General features: G+C 57.5%; 1 long non-coding RNA gene across 1 annotated transcript; it reads right to left on the bottom strand.

Annotated features, from left to right (window-relative positions):
• Positions 1-2,919: 2,919 nt before the first annotated feature.
• Positions 2,920-4,396, bottom strand: LOC138267012 (uncharacterized). The gene is made up of 3 exons (XR_011199770.1): positions 4,263-4,396; positions 3,385-3,490; positions 2,920-3,013 (listed from the first exon to the last, which is right to left on the bottom strand). It is a non-coding gene; the product is annotated as an uncharacterized lncRNA (long non-coding RNA).
• Between the last annotated feature and the right edge of the window lie 9,593 nt (positions 4,397-13,989).

Raw genomic sequence — 13,989 nt, 5'->3', positions numbered from 1 at the left:
GTACAGTGGGAATGGGAGTGGAGGGAGAGGATGTGGTTGTAGGTGAGTCACGTTTGCTGTCTTTGGGTGCAGGTGCAGGAGGGATAGGCTGTCGTGAGGTGGATGGCTGTTGGGTGGGTGGGTGGCTGCGTTTGTGTGGTGTGGAAGAGGGGGTGACAGACACAGTGGGAGAGGACACAGGGGACGTGTAAATGGCAGTGGGGGTGGTGACTGCACGTGTGCGGACTGGAGTGGAGGGTGTGCTGGTGATGGAAACACTGGCTGATGGTGAGGTGAATGGAGGTGTGAGTGTAGACGTCACAGGGAGGGAGGAGGGAGACGAGGAGGTGGGGGTCACAGAGGTGGTAGTGACTGTTGGCATGTCTGCATCGGAATGTTGCGTGTGTGAATGTCTGCGTGATCTGTGGTGCTTATGTTTGGATGAGCTTCTCTTGGGTGTTGAGGTGTGTGCAGGCTGGTCTGATGGTGTGGGTGGGACAGGCAGAGGAACAGGAGACTGGGAGGAGGGAGTTAGTAGAGGCAGGCAGGAGACAGGGACAATGGCTGCCGTCAGTGCTGAGGCCAGAGCCTGGAACGATCGCTGATGGGCAGCCTGACCCGAATGAATGCCCTCCAGGTACGCATTGCTGCGATGAACCTCCCTCTCCACCCCCTGGATGGCATTCAAAAGGGTAGTCTGCCCAACAATGAGCGTTCGGAGGAGGTCAATGACCTCACTCAGGGCAGCGGGGGTAACAGGGGCAGGGCCTGAGGTGCCTGGGGCGAAGGAGATGCCCGGCTTCCTGGCAGAGCGGGCACGGGGCGAACGCTGAGGGGCTGCTGGGAGGGCGGAGATGGTGCGCTGGGTGGCGGCTGTACCTGTAATGGCGGGGGGCACGGATGGTGCCACCCCCGCAAGGGAGCCCCCTTCCGAGGACGTGTCCGTGTCGCTGCAGGGTCCAGTCGTCCCCGTCGTGGAGCTCCCCTCGCCCTCCGTCTCACTGGTCCAGTCTGACTCTGTGGCATGGCCCTCCTGGGCCATGTGAGATGCAGCTCCCTCCTGCCCCGATGCCACTTCTCCTCCGCCTGATGATGCTGATGCACACAAGCACAGAAAGACAAACAAAAAGGGGGGGGGAGAGAGAAATAAAGGGATATTGATTACATGGATCTCCGGTACAGTTAGCGGACATGACAGACACAGATGCCCCCTGCACTAAGTTGCGCACTTGGGGTCCGCTACGCATTCCGTGGAACATGCCCTACACGCCTAGAGTTGACAACTGCACCCATGGATGACACGGCCCAGGGATGGCTGTACTGACACACTACTGAGGGTGGTGGCTGGGGACACAGGGGCTTACGGGGGTGCCCAGCCTACAGATATCGCCCTGGCCTAGGGGGACCCACAGCCCTCCTCCCCCACCCAGACACCTCCACTGCGCAACAACAGAGTAGATAATGCTTGGACTCACCCCCTGGTGTCTGCTGTGCTGCCCTCACGCGCCCATCCAAATCAGGGTAGGCCACCGCCAGGATCTGGAACATCAGGGGGCTCAGTTGACGGCAGGCACCCCGCCTACGTTGGGAGGCCATCCCCAGCAGAGACTCGGCGGTCTTCTTGGTCCCGCGGCGGATGTCCTCCCACCTCTTGCGGCAGTGGGTGCCCCGTCGATGGTGGACCCCCAGGGCCCGGACTTCCTTGGCGATGGCACGCCAAATCCCGATCTTCTCATGGGCGCGGACCTATGTGACACGTACAGGGAGGGAGAAATACCACGTTCAAGTTACTCAGCATTTTCCTTTCCAGTGGCCCAACGCCCCCCATCCCCGCCAGGCCCCCCGCCAGGCCCAACATGCCCCCCATCCCCGCCAGGCCCCCCGCCAGGCCCAACATGCCCCCCATCCCCACCAGGCCCCCCGCCAGGCCCCCCGCCAGCCCCAACATGCCCCCCATCCCCGCCAGGCCCCCCGCCAGGCCCCCCGCCAGGCCCCCCGCCATGCCCAACATGCCCCCCATCCCCGCCAGGCCCCCCGCCAGGCCCAACATGCCCCCCATCCCCGCCAGGCCCCCGCCAGGCCCCCCGCCAGCCCCAACATGCCCCCCATCCCCGCCAGGCCCCCCGCCAGGCCCCCCGCCATGCCCAACATGCCCCCCATCCCCGCCGGCCCCCCGCCAGGCCCAACATGCCCCCCATCCCCGCCAGGCCCCCCGCCAGGCCCCCCGCCATGCCCAACATGCCCCCCATCCCCGCCAGGCCCAACATGCCCCCCATCCCCGCCAGGCCCCCCGCCAGGCCCCCCCGCCATGCCCAACATGCCCCCCATCCCCGCCAGGCCCCCCGCCAGGCCCCCCGCCAGCCCCAACATGCCCCCCATCCCCGCCAGGCCCCCCGCCAGGCCCCCGCCATGCCCAACATGCCCCCCATCCCCGCCAGGCCCCCCGCCAGGCCCCCCGCCAGCCCCAACATGCCCCCCATCCCCGCCAGGCCCCCCGCCAGGCCCAACATGCCCCCCATCCCCGCCAGGCCCCCCGCCAGGCCCCCCGCCAGGCCCCCCGCCATGCCCAACATGCCCCCCATCCCCGCCAGGCCCCCCGCCAGGCCCAACATGCCCCCCATCCCCGCCAGGCCCCCCGCCAGGCCCCCCGCCATGCCCAACATGCCCCCCATCCCCGCCAGGCCCCCCGCCAGGCCCAACATGCCCCCCATCCCCGCCAGGCCCCCCGCCAGGCCCCCCGCCATGCCCAACATGCCCCCCATCCCCGCCAGGCCCCCCGCCAGGCCCCCCGCCAGCCCCAACATGCCCCCCATCCCCGCCAGGCCCCCAAGCCAGCCAGTGGCCCCAAATCCAGATAGAATTAAACTCACTTGTTGGTCTGGAGGACCGTAGAGTAGCGCATACTGGGGGAGGACCCCATCCACAAGTTTCTCCAACTCCTCTCCAGTGAAGGCAGGGGCCCTTTCCCCAGTCGCAGCAGCCATTGTCCCTTCCAGACCGAGGTCACAGCAACACTTGCAGTATAGGTCCTCTCCTGTGAAAGTTCAAGTCGCAAGTGGATAAGTAGATAGAAAATGGCGGTCACGTCCGCGGCGGTGCGTACCGCGGCGGTGCGTCCCGCCACCGCCGGCGCCCTTCGCCATTGGCTCCTGAAACCCATAGGCTTCAATGTTAACCAATGCGGCTTCGCGCCGCGGTCTTCGCCCGCCGCCCGCCGCGGTGTGCCACGCCAGCGCATTGACCTCACATCCCATTGTCACACTTCACAGGTCAGGCAGCCGCCATTTCCATGGCCCACATGGCTCAATTTCAACTGCGTCACACAGGCCTAGGCCTTGCATAGCCACTCAGACACGCCATTCACTGCATAGAGAATCGTATACTGTGCTAGCTGTGAGTACGTACCTGTGGGTTGCCTGACTGTGTGCTCCATGTTGTCCTTCCTAGGCACCGTCCGCTGGGTTGGGCGAGGAGACGGATGAATCCTCCCGTGTACCGACCGCTGGTGGACCTGTCGACAATGGAAGAACGCCACATTATCCTGACCTACCGTCTTAACCGTGCCACTATCCATGAACTGTGTGCCCGGCTGGAGCCCGACCTGATGTCCCCCATCCGCCAACCCACAGGGATTCCCCCTCTGGTGCAGGTCATGTCAGTACTCCATTTCTTGGCAAGTGGGTCATTTCAGACAACCGTGGGAATTGCTTCCGGGATGTCTCAGCCCATGTTTTCAAAGGTGTTATCCAGAGTGTTGTCTGCCCTGATGAAATCCGTGAGGAGCTACATCATTTTCCCTGAGGTGGGCGAATTGGCTACAGTGAAGGGTGATTTCTACGCCCTTGGACATATTCCCAACGTAATTGGTGCCATTGATGGGACCCATGTGGCTTTGGTTCCCCCAAGAGACAGGGAGCAGGTGTACAGGAACAGAAAAAGTTACCATTCAATGAACATCCAGGTGGTGTGTTTGGCTGACCAGTACATCTCGCATGTAAATGCCAAATTCCCAGGGTCAGTGCATGACGCCTACATCCTGAGGAATAGCAGCATCCCTTACGTGATGGAACAGCTACAGAGACACCGTGTATGGCTAGTGGGGGACTCTGGGTACCCCAACCTGTCGTGGCTACTGACCCCAGTAAGGAATCCCCGGACCAGGGCAGAGGAACGGTACAATGAGGCCCATGGGCGTACTAGGAGGGTGATCGAACGCACCTTTGGCCTCCTAAAGGCCAGGTTTCGCTGCCTGCATATGACCGGTGGATCCCTAATGTACTCACCTAAGAAGGTGTGTCACATCATCGTGGCCTGCTGCATGCTTCACAACCTGGCTTTGCGCCGCCAGGTGCCTTTCCTGCAGGAGGATGGTCGAGACGGTGGTGTTGTGGCAGCGGTGGAACCTGAGGAGAGTGACGAGGAGGAAGACGACGGGGCTGAAACAGACAACAGGGACAGAATCATTGAACAGTACTTCCAATAGGACACAGGTAACATTTCAAAGATAATTTAGTAAATGTTAACTACTCTGCAGCATCTCTGCTGCCTGTCTATTTGCCCCAGTGTATGATGACTGAGTTTTGGCTTTTCCCTCCCTATTTCAGATCTGGGGTCCCCACTACGAGTCCTGTGCTTCGTTTCCCCATGGACTACAGCTTTGTGGCAGCTGTTTGTTGTACAAGGACATATTTGCACTGTCATGTCAATTACAATCTATTGAAATCACAGCCAGACTCCTGATATTTTGGTGCAAAATAGGTGTTTATTGAAGTGCTCAAAATGGGATGGGTGGTTTCAAGTGGGTGGGGGCTATGGTGAAGGAATGTCCATGGCAGAGTCCAGAGTAACAGTCACACAGGTGCATTGTCCAGAGGCCTGTGGAGAGATGGAGCATGGGCAGTTCGAGGATGGACAGGGTGACAATGTGGGACAGTGGGATGACATCAGGTGGTATCCATTGCTGGCGGGGGTCTTGACATCCTACTCTGTCTTGCGAGATCTCAGGGCCCTCTTGCGGGGTGGTTCTTCTCCTGCAGGAGGTGGGGGTCTGGTGGGCTGCTGCTGTGCGGGGGCCTCCTGTCCACTAGCGCCGGCGGAGGTGGATGGCTGTTCTTGGTCCAGGCTAGTGGCAGGGGCCCTTGGGTGTTGTTCAGTGTCCGCTCTGCTGTTTACGAGGTCCTGCAGCAGCCCTACCATGGTAACCAGGGTGGTGTTGATGGCTCGGATGTCCTCCCTGTACCCCCGATAGTGTTCCTCCTGCAGCACCTGGATCTCCTGGAACCGGGCCAGTACCGTCGCCATCGTCTCCTGGGAGCGGTTGTATGCTCCCATGATGGTGGTGAGGACCTCGTGGAGAGTGGGTTCCCTGGGCCTCTCCTCCCCCCCCTGTCGCACAGCTGCCCGCCGAGTTGCCCTGTTTCCCTGGGCCTCTGCCCCCTGGCCGGTGTGCCCACTACCACTGCCCCCAGGTCCCTGTTGTTGTTGGGGTGGTGGGTTATCCTGGGTGCCCTGTAGTGGTAGACACACCGCAGATTGACGCGCCCTGGAGACAGAGGCATGGGCCCGCTGGGTGGGAGCTGTGCTGGTGTTCCCAGAGGGGTTAGGGTCTATAGTGGCCTGTGCCTGTGTGAGGGGAACCGACTGTCCAGAGGTCCCCGATGGTCCGGGCTGGTCATCGGTGTCCAGATCGACAGAGCTGCTGTCATCGCTGACGGCCTCTTGGGTGGGGGGTGGGGATAATTCTGGCCCCTCCGCCGCGGTGTGTTGACGGTCGGGTCCTGCAGGGGTATAGAGGTATGGTTATAGTTTCAATGTGTGGCATATGGGTGTATCTGTGGGTTCCCGGTTCCCCAAGTGCTGGCATTCGTGTGTGGGGGCTTTGGTGAGGGTGCTTGTGGGGGGGATGTGTATATGCATTGGGCATGCTTTGGTGATGGGTGTCCATGCTTAGTGGACGCATGCAGGCCTAGGTTTTGGGATGTGTGGGTTGTGATGGTGAGACATTGGCGGGGAATAGGTGTGCTGGGGGTGGGGGTGAGGATGGTGTTGGGGGTGAGGATGGTGGTGGGGGTGAGGGTGGGGGTGGGGGTGAGGGTGGGGTTCGAGGATGGGGGTGAGGGTTGGGGTCTGATTTGGCATGCAGGTGGGGGGGAAGCAGTATTGAAGCTTCAACTTACCAGTATCCATTCCTCCGCCGACTCCTGCGAGGCCGTCAGGATGCAGGATGTTCAAGACTTCCTCCTCCCATGATGTGAATTGTGGGGGTTGAGGTGGGGGTCCTCCGCCAGTCTTCTGCACGGCGATGTTGTGCCTGGATACCATGGAACGCACCTTCCCCCGTAGGTCGTTCCATCGCTTCCTGATGTCTTCCCGATTTCTGGGGTGCTGTCCCACTGCGTTCACCCTGTCGACAATCCTCTGCCATAGCTCCGTCCTCCGGGCAATGCTGGTGTATTGTATCTGTGTGCCGAACAGCTGGGGCTCTACACGAACGATTTCCTCCACCATAACCCTGAGTTCTTCGTCTGTGAAGCGGGGTTGTCTTTGGGGTGCCATGGGGTGGTGTGTATGATGTGTGGGGTGGAGTATGTGTATTTAAGTGAGTTGAGTGTGGTGGTGTGTCTTGTTTTGTGTGTGGATAGTGTGTGGGTGATGGTGTTGAGTGGCTGTGGCTGTTATGTTTTGGATGCTGGTGTCTCGCTCTTGCCTTCTTTACGAATTTTTAAGCGTAGGGGTTTGTGGGTGATGTGGGTGGGTGTTTTATATTGTATTGTGTGTGTGGGAGTGGTGTGTGTATGTGTATCAGGTGTGTGGGATTCAAATCGTCCAATGTGGGTGAGTTTTGTTCGTTTGTGTGTATTCTGACCGCGCCGGTGTGTCCCGCCAATGGAATACCGCGTTTGAATGACCGCCGCGTGGATTCGTGGGTCGTAATGGCATGGGCGTATTTCTGTTGGCGTGGCGGTGGAGGTTTGGTCACCTCCACCTTTCCGCCGACCGCTGGTCTGGCGGTCTGTTGTGGCGGTCGAATTTTCGGAGGTTTGCCTTCTGCGGGTCAGAATGACCGTGGCGGGTTTCCGCGACCGAGGCGGGATTATGGAGGATTTCTGACCGGCGGTAGGCGCCTTTTACCGCCGAGGTCAGAATGACCACCATAGTCTAGTATTGATATCATGAGATGTAATTTTTATATTGTATGTTTCAACCTGTTTCTTACTACAGGTCTCCTTCCCAGCTGTTCCCTTCCTAATCCCCTCTTCCCCTCTTGAACTCTCTTAGCCTCTGTGATTTATCTATCAGAGTCTTGGAGCTGTTCAGTGGTGGACGTGTTGGGAACGTGTGCAGACCCCAAAGATCTGGTGACTCTGACAGGGGGTTTGGGAGTGGAGGAAGAGGTAGTGGTCGTAGGAGGTGTACGTTTGCTGACTTTGGGTGAAGGTGCATGGGCTGGAGGCTGTCGTGAGGTGGATGGCTGTTGGGTGGGTGTGTGGCTGCGTTTGTGTACCTTGGGAGGCAGCCTCACAGACACACTGGGAGAGGGCACAGGGAATGTGTGAATGTGAGTGGGGGTGGTGACTGCACATGAGCGGGTGTGGTGGTGGGTGTGCTGGTGATGGATGTAGTGGATGAAGATGTAGTGCATGAAGGTGTGAGTGGAGACGAGACAGGGAGGGATGAGGGAGACGAGGAGGAGGGGTACACAGTGGAGGCAGTGGATGTTGATATGTCTGCATGTGTCTGATGCTTGCGTGGGTACCTGTGGGATGTGTGGTGCTTATGTTTGCCTGAGCTTCCCTTGTGTGTTGAGGTGTGTGCATGCTGGTCTGATGGTGTGCTTGGGATAGGCTGAGGCACAGGGGTGTGGGTCTGGGTGGAGGAAGTTGGAGGGGGGAGGCTAGAGACAGGGACAATGGCTGCCATCAGTGCTGAGGCCAGAGTCTGAAAAGCTCGCTGAAGGGCTGCCTGACCAGAATGAATGCCCTCCAGGAATGCATTGGTTTGTTGCAACTGCCTCTCTACCCCATGGATGGCATTCAAAATGGTATACTGCCCAACAGTGAGGGACCTGAGGAGGTCAATGGCCTCCTCACTGAGGGCAGCAGGGGTGACAGGGGCAGGGGCTGAGGTGCCTGGGGAGAAGGTGATGCCCACCCTCCTGGGTGAGCTGGCACGGGGCAAAGGCTGCAGGGCTGCTGGGAGGGCGGTGCTGGAGTGGAGGGTGGCCACTGTACCTGTAGATGCAGGGGGCTCAGATGGGCCCGCCACCGCAAGGGAGCTCCCATCAGAGGAGGAATCCGTATCGCTGGTGTCAGCTCCTGTCCCCGCCGTGGAGCTCCCCTCGCCGTCCGTCCCACTGGTGAATTCGGAGTCTGTAGTCTTGCCCTCCAGGGCCATGTGGGATGCAGCTCCCTCCTGCTCCGGTGCCACTGCTCCTTCGCCTGATGATGCTAATGCACACAAGTACAGGGAGACCACAAAAAGGGGGGGGAAGACAGAAGAAAGACATGTTGAGTGCATGCAATACCGCTACCGTTGGTGGACACGACAGACACAGAAGCCCCCTGCACTACGTCGCGCACTTGGGGTCCACTATCCAATCCCTGGGACATGGCTTACAAGGCTATGGCCGATTTCTGCACACATGGATGTCACAGGAGCCTGACTAGGTGTAGTTGGCACTGTACCCAGGTGGGGTGGGGTGCCACAGGGTCTGCCTGAAAAAGGGGACTTTACTAGCAAACTCGCCCTGGCCTAGGGGAACCCACAGCCCACCTCCCCCCCCCAGACACCTACAATGCGCGCTCAATCAGCTGAATGAGAGTGTACTCACCCCCTTGTTGCTGCTGTGATGCCCACAAGCGCCCATCCATCTCCGGGTACGCCACCGCCAGGATCCTGAACATCAGGGGGGTCATGGTGCGACGGGCACCCCTCCCACGTTGGGAGGCCATCCCCAGCTGGGCCTCCGCCGTCTTCTTGCTCCAGCGGCGAATGTCCTCCCATCATTTCCGGCAGTGGGTGCTCCGTCTGTTCTAGACCCCCAGGGTCCGGATGTCCTTGGCGATGGCACGCCAAATATCCTACTTCTGGTGGGCGCTGACCTACAGGAATTGTACAGGGGAAAAAGAGAAGTTATTACCAACTGCACTGTCGCAGTCATTGGCCCGCATCCCTACCCTTGCCATGTGGCACATGCACTCACCGTCATTTCATGCACGCCTCATTCTCCCCCCCCATCTTTCATCCACACCACTCCACACAGGCATTGCCCATACAGCATGCTCCCAGTGTGCTTACCTGTTTGTCGGGAGGACCGTAGAGTAGTGTGTACTGGGGGAGGACCCCATCCACGAGTTTCTCCAACTCCTCCGTGCTGAAGGCAGGGGCCCTTTCCTCAGACGCACAAGCCATTGTCTCTTCCAGATTGAGGTCACAGCAGCACTTGCAGTGTAGGTCCTCTCCTGTCGAAGATCAGGTATCGAGTGATTGAACAGATAGAAAATGGCGGTCACATCCGTGGCGGTGCGTACCGTCACCGCCGGCGTACATCGTCTTTGGCTCCTGGGACCCATAGGGTCCAATATTAACCAATGCAGAATTGCGCCACGGTTTTCGACCGCCTACCGCGACGGTGTACAACACCAGCGCAGTTACCTCATATCCCATTGTCCCACTTTACAGGTCAGGCAGCCACCATTTCAGGGGCCCACATGGCTTTATTTTTAACTGTGTCACACATACCTAGGCCTTGGCTCAACACTCATACAGGCAAATTTTGGTTTAGGAATAGTTTTCTGAGTAAGCTGTGTTTACGTACCTCAGAGTTGGTTGACTCTGTGCTCGCTGTTCTCATCCATAGGCACCGTCCGCTGGGGCATGTGAGGAGATGGCGGCATCCTCTGGTGTACAGACTGCTGGTGGACCTGTCGACAATGGAGGAAAGATATGTGATCATCACCTACAGGCTTGATCGGGCCACAATCCTGGAACTGTGTGCCCAGTTGGAGCCAGACCTTATGTCAGCTATCCGCCATCCCACAGGAATCCCCCCTCAAGTGCTGTCAGTACTCCATTTCCTTGCAAGTGGGTCATTTCAAACAACAGTGGCCATAGCATCAGGGATGTCCCAGCCTATGTTTTCCAACGTGTTGTCCAGAGTGTTGTCTGCCCTGCTGAAACACATGCGGAGCTACATAGTTTTCCCTCAGGTGGAGGATTTGACTACAGTGAATGGTGACTTCTATGCCCTGGGACATATCCCCAACATCATAGGTGCCATTGATGGGACACATATGGCCTTGGTCCCCCTCCACAGGAGTGAACAGGTGTACAGAGACCGTAAGAGTTACCATTCGATGAATGTACAGATGGTGTGTTTGGCAGACCAGTACATCTCCCATGTTAATGCCAAATTCCCTGGCTCAGTGCATGACGCTTACATCCTGCGGAATAGCAGCATCCCTTATGTGATGTGGCAACTCCAGAGGCACTGTGTGTGGCTATTAGGTGAGCACCTGGAACCAACTCAGTGGGAGTAGTTGTCTGGGTCTGGGGATATCCCTAAGAGTTAGTGTGGGTCTAACAGTTGTCCCTCGCCATTTGCAGGTGACTCTGGTTACCCCAACCTTTCATGGGTACTGACCCCAGTGAGGAATCCCAGGACAAGGGCAGAGGAACGCTACAATGAGGCCCATGGGCGAACTAGGAGGATTATAGAGCGGACCTTCGGCCTCCTGAAGGCCAGGTTCTGGTGCCTATATATGACAGGTGGTTCCCTATTTTACTCACCAAAGAAGGTGTGCCAGATCATCGTGGCCTGCTGTATGCTTCACAACTTGGCTTTGCGACAACAGGTGCCTTTTCTGCAGGAGGATGGTCCAGATGGAGGTGTTGTGGCAGCTGTGGAGCCTGTGGACAGTGAAAACGAGGAAGCAGAAGAAGAGGACATCGACAACAGGAACTCAGTGATCCTGCAATACTTCCAGTGAGACACAGGTAAAGAGACAAACCTGCCTGCTACATGTACTTTAACACTACTACCTCTCTACTGTCTGTCCTTTTCACCCAGTGTATGGTCACTGAGTTTTCACTTTCCCCTACGATTTCACAGATGTGGGTCCCACTGTGTGACATCTGCTTTGTTTCCTCATGGACTAGAGCTGTGTTACATAGGTATGTTGACATTACATTTGAAAGAGCATTTTGTCACTGTAATTGCTAACACACTAATTCGAAATCACAGACAGACTCCAGATTGTTTTGTGCTTTAAGGGTGTTTATTTAAGTGCTCAATATTGGAGGGGGTTGTAAAATGGTGAGGGGTAATGGTGGAGGAATGTCCATGGCAGAGTCCAAGCTATTAGTCTCACAGGTGCATTGTCCAAAAGGGCATAGGAAGTGGAGCTGGGGCAGTTTGAGGATGGACAGGGTGACAAAGTGGGACAAAAGGATGACAATCAGTGTGGTCTCATTTCTTGGCGGGGGTCTTGGCATCGTTCTCTGTCTTTGTCCTGGATCTCAGGGACCGTTTGCAGGGTGGTTCTCCATCTGCAGGGGGTGGGGTGCTGGTGTGGTGGTCCTGTGGCGGTACCTCCTGTCCACTAGCGCCGGCGGAGGTGGTAGGCAGTTCATCGTCCAGGCTAGTGTCAGGGGCCCCTTGTTGAGCCACAGTGTCCCTCCTGGTGTTGATGACTTCCTTCAGCACCCCTACGATGGTGCCCAGGGTGGAATTGATGGATTTGAGTTCCTCCCTGAAGCCCAAATAATGCTCCTCCTGCTGCCGCTGGGTCTCCTGAAACTTGGCCAGTACCGTTGCTATTGTTTCCTGGGAATGATGGTAGGCTCCCATGATGTTGGAGAGGGCCTCGTGGAGAGTGGGTTCCCTGGGCCTGTCCTCCCTCTGTCGCACAGCAGTCCTCCCAGCTCCCCTGTTTCCCTGGGCCTCTGTCCCCTGAACCGTGTGCCCACTGCCACTGCCCCCAGATCCCTGTTGTTGTTGGGGTGGTGGGTTAGCCTGGGTTCCCTGTAGTGGTGGACACACTGCTGATTGACGTGTCCTGGGGACAGAGGTATGGGCCCGCTGGGTGAGTGCTGTGCTGGTGTTTCCTGAGTGGGGAAGCTCTGTGATGGCCTGTGACTATGTCAGGGGAACCAACTGTCCTGAGGTCCCAGATGGGCCAGGCTGGTCGTCTAGATCCAGTTGGACAGAGCTGCTGTCATCACTGTGGGCCTCTTCTGTTGGTGGTGTGGATATGTCTGGACCCTCCTGTCCGCTGACGTTGGGTAGGGGTCCTGCAGGGGTGTAAAAGCATGATTATTGCATCTGTGTGTGCCATGGTGTGCATTGGGGGGGTGACTGTGTACCCCAGTGCTTGCATTCCTGTGTGGGACCTTGTGTGATGATGGTTTAGGGGGTTGTATGGGTATGTGCAGTGGCCATGCTTTGATGATGGGTGTCCATGCTTTGTTGTTGCATGCAGGGCTTGGTGTTGGGATGGGTTATTTGTGATATTGGGATATTTGTGAGGAGTTGGAGTGATGGGGGTGAGGGCGAGGGTGGGGGTATGTGATGGCATGCAGGTAAGGTGGGGGATATAGCATTAAAGATTTGACTTACCAGAGTCCATTCCTCCAGCTGCTCCTGCGAGGCCCTCAGGATGCAGAATAGCCAAGGCTTGCTCCTCCCATGTTGTTAGTTGTGGGGGAGGAGGTGGAGGCCCGCCGGCAGTCCTCTGAACCGCAATGGGGTGTCTTGAGACAGCGGAACGCACCTTCCCCCGTAGGTCGTTCCACCTCTTCCTGATGTCTTCCCTATTTCTTGGTTGCTGTCCCACTGCGTTAACCCTGTCCACTATTCTTTGCCATAGCTCCATCTTCCTAGCTATGGAGGTGTGCTGGACCGTGCCATGGGGTGGTATGGGTGATGTGTGTGTTGGTGTGTGTTGTGATGTGTGGGGTGATAGTTAGTGGTGTGTTGTGTGAGGTGCGTGGATGTTACGTGGGTGATGGGGTTGAGTGCCTGTGGATGCTTGTTTGTAGATTGTGGTGTCTCTCTCTGGCCTTCTTTTAGAATTTTTGGTAGTAGGGGTTTGTGGGTGATGTGGGTGTGTGTTTTATATTGGATTGGGTGTGTGGGATTGGTGTGTGTATGTGTGTAAGGTGTGTGTATTTCGATTTGTCCAATGTGGTAGTGTTTTGTAAATGTGTGTGCATGGATTCGTGGGTCGTGATAGTGTGGGCGTATTCCTGTTGGCGTGACGGTGGAGGTTTTGTTTTCACCAGTTTATCACTGGCCTTCGGTGTGGCGGACTTGTGTGGGTGTCTAAATTTTGGCAGATTCCGAGCTGTGAGTCATAATGACCGTGGCGGAATTCCGCGGCCACGGCGGTGTGTTGGCGGTCTTCTGCACGGCGGTAAGCGACTTTTATCACCAATGTTGTAATGACCCTCTTTGTGTCAAAGAGACGCTGCCCGGGCCCCTGGGGGTCTCAACTTGGACTGAGGAGACAGAGGGGGCTCTCAGCACTTTATAGAGCCCTCAGAAGACCAGGCAACACCCACAGGAGTCCCAGGACCCGGGGACAAAGGAGTTGCAAATTGTGGTCATTGCAGCACTACACAAAGGCATCCCACGCTCCAGAGAACAACTCAGGGAACTGAGCATCACAGGATAGAGTGCTGGGGTCCTGGGCTACACTGTGCATGAGGGACTTTTGGAAGAAGTGCACAGAAGCTCATGGAGTTGCAGAAGACGTGGTGTACAGGGGTACTGTCTGGCATGGGGAGTCAAGCTCTTACCTCCACCAAATTTGGACAGTTGGACCTTTGGACAAACTGGATTACTTCGGTCCACCACCTGTGTTCCAGGATTCACACTCGTCGACAGGAGAGGAGTTCCAGAGTACCGGTTGTTGTTGCAGAGAGGTGCTTGCTGAAGCAGGGAACTGACTCCGTCACTCCAAGGGAGATTCCTTCAGTTCTTGTGGTGCAGAATGAAGGCAGGCAGTCCTC

This window comes from Pleurodeles waltl, chromosome 12, assembly GCF_031143425.1.
Source record: "Pleurodeles waltl isolate 20211129_DDA chromosome 12, aPleWal1.hap1.20221129, whole genome shotgun sequence".
Classification (NCBI taxonomy): Eukaryota; Metazoa; Chordata; class Amphibia; order Caudata; family Salamandridae; genus Pleurodeles; species Pleurodeles waltl.
Note: the sequence above shows the minus strand (reverse complement) of the source record. Positions and strands in the feature narration are given on the sequence as shown.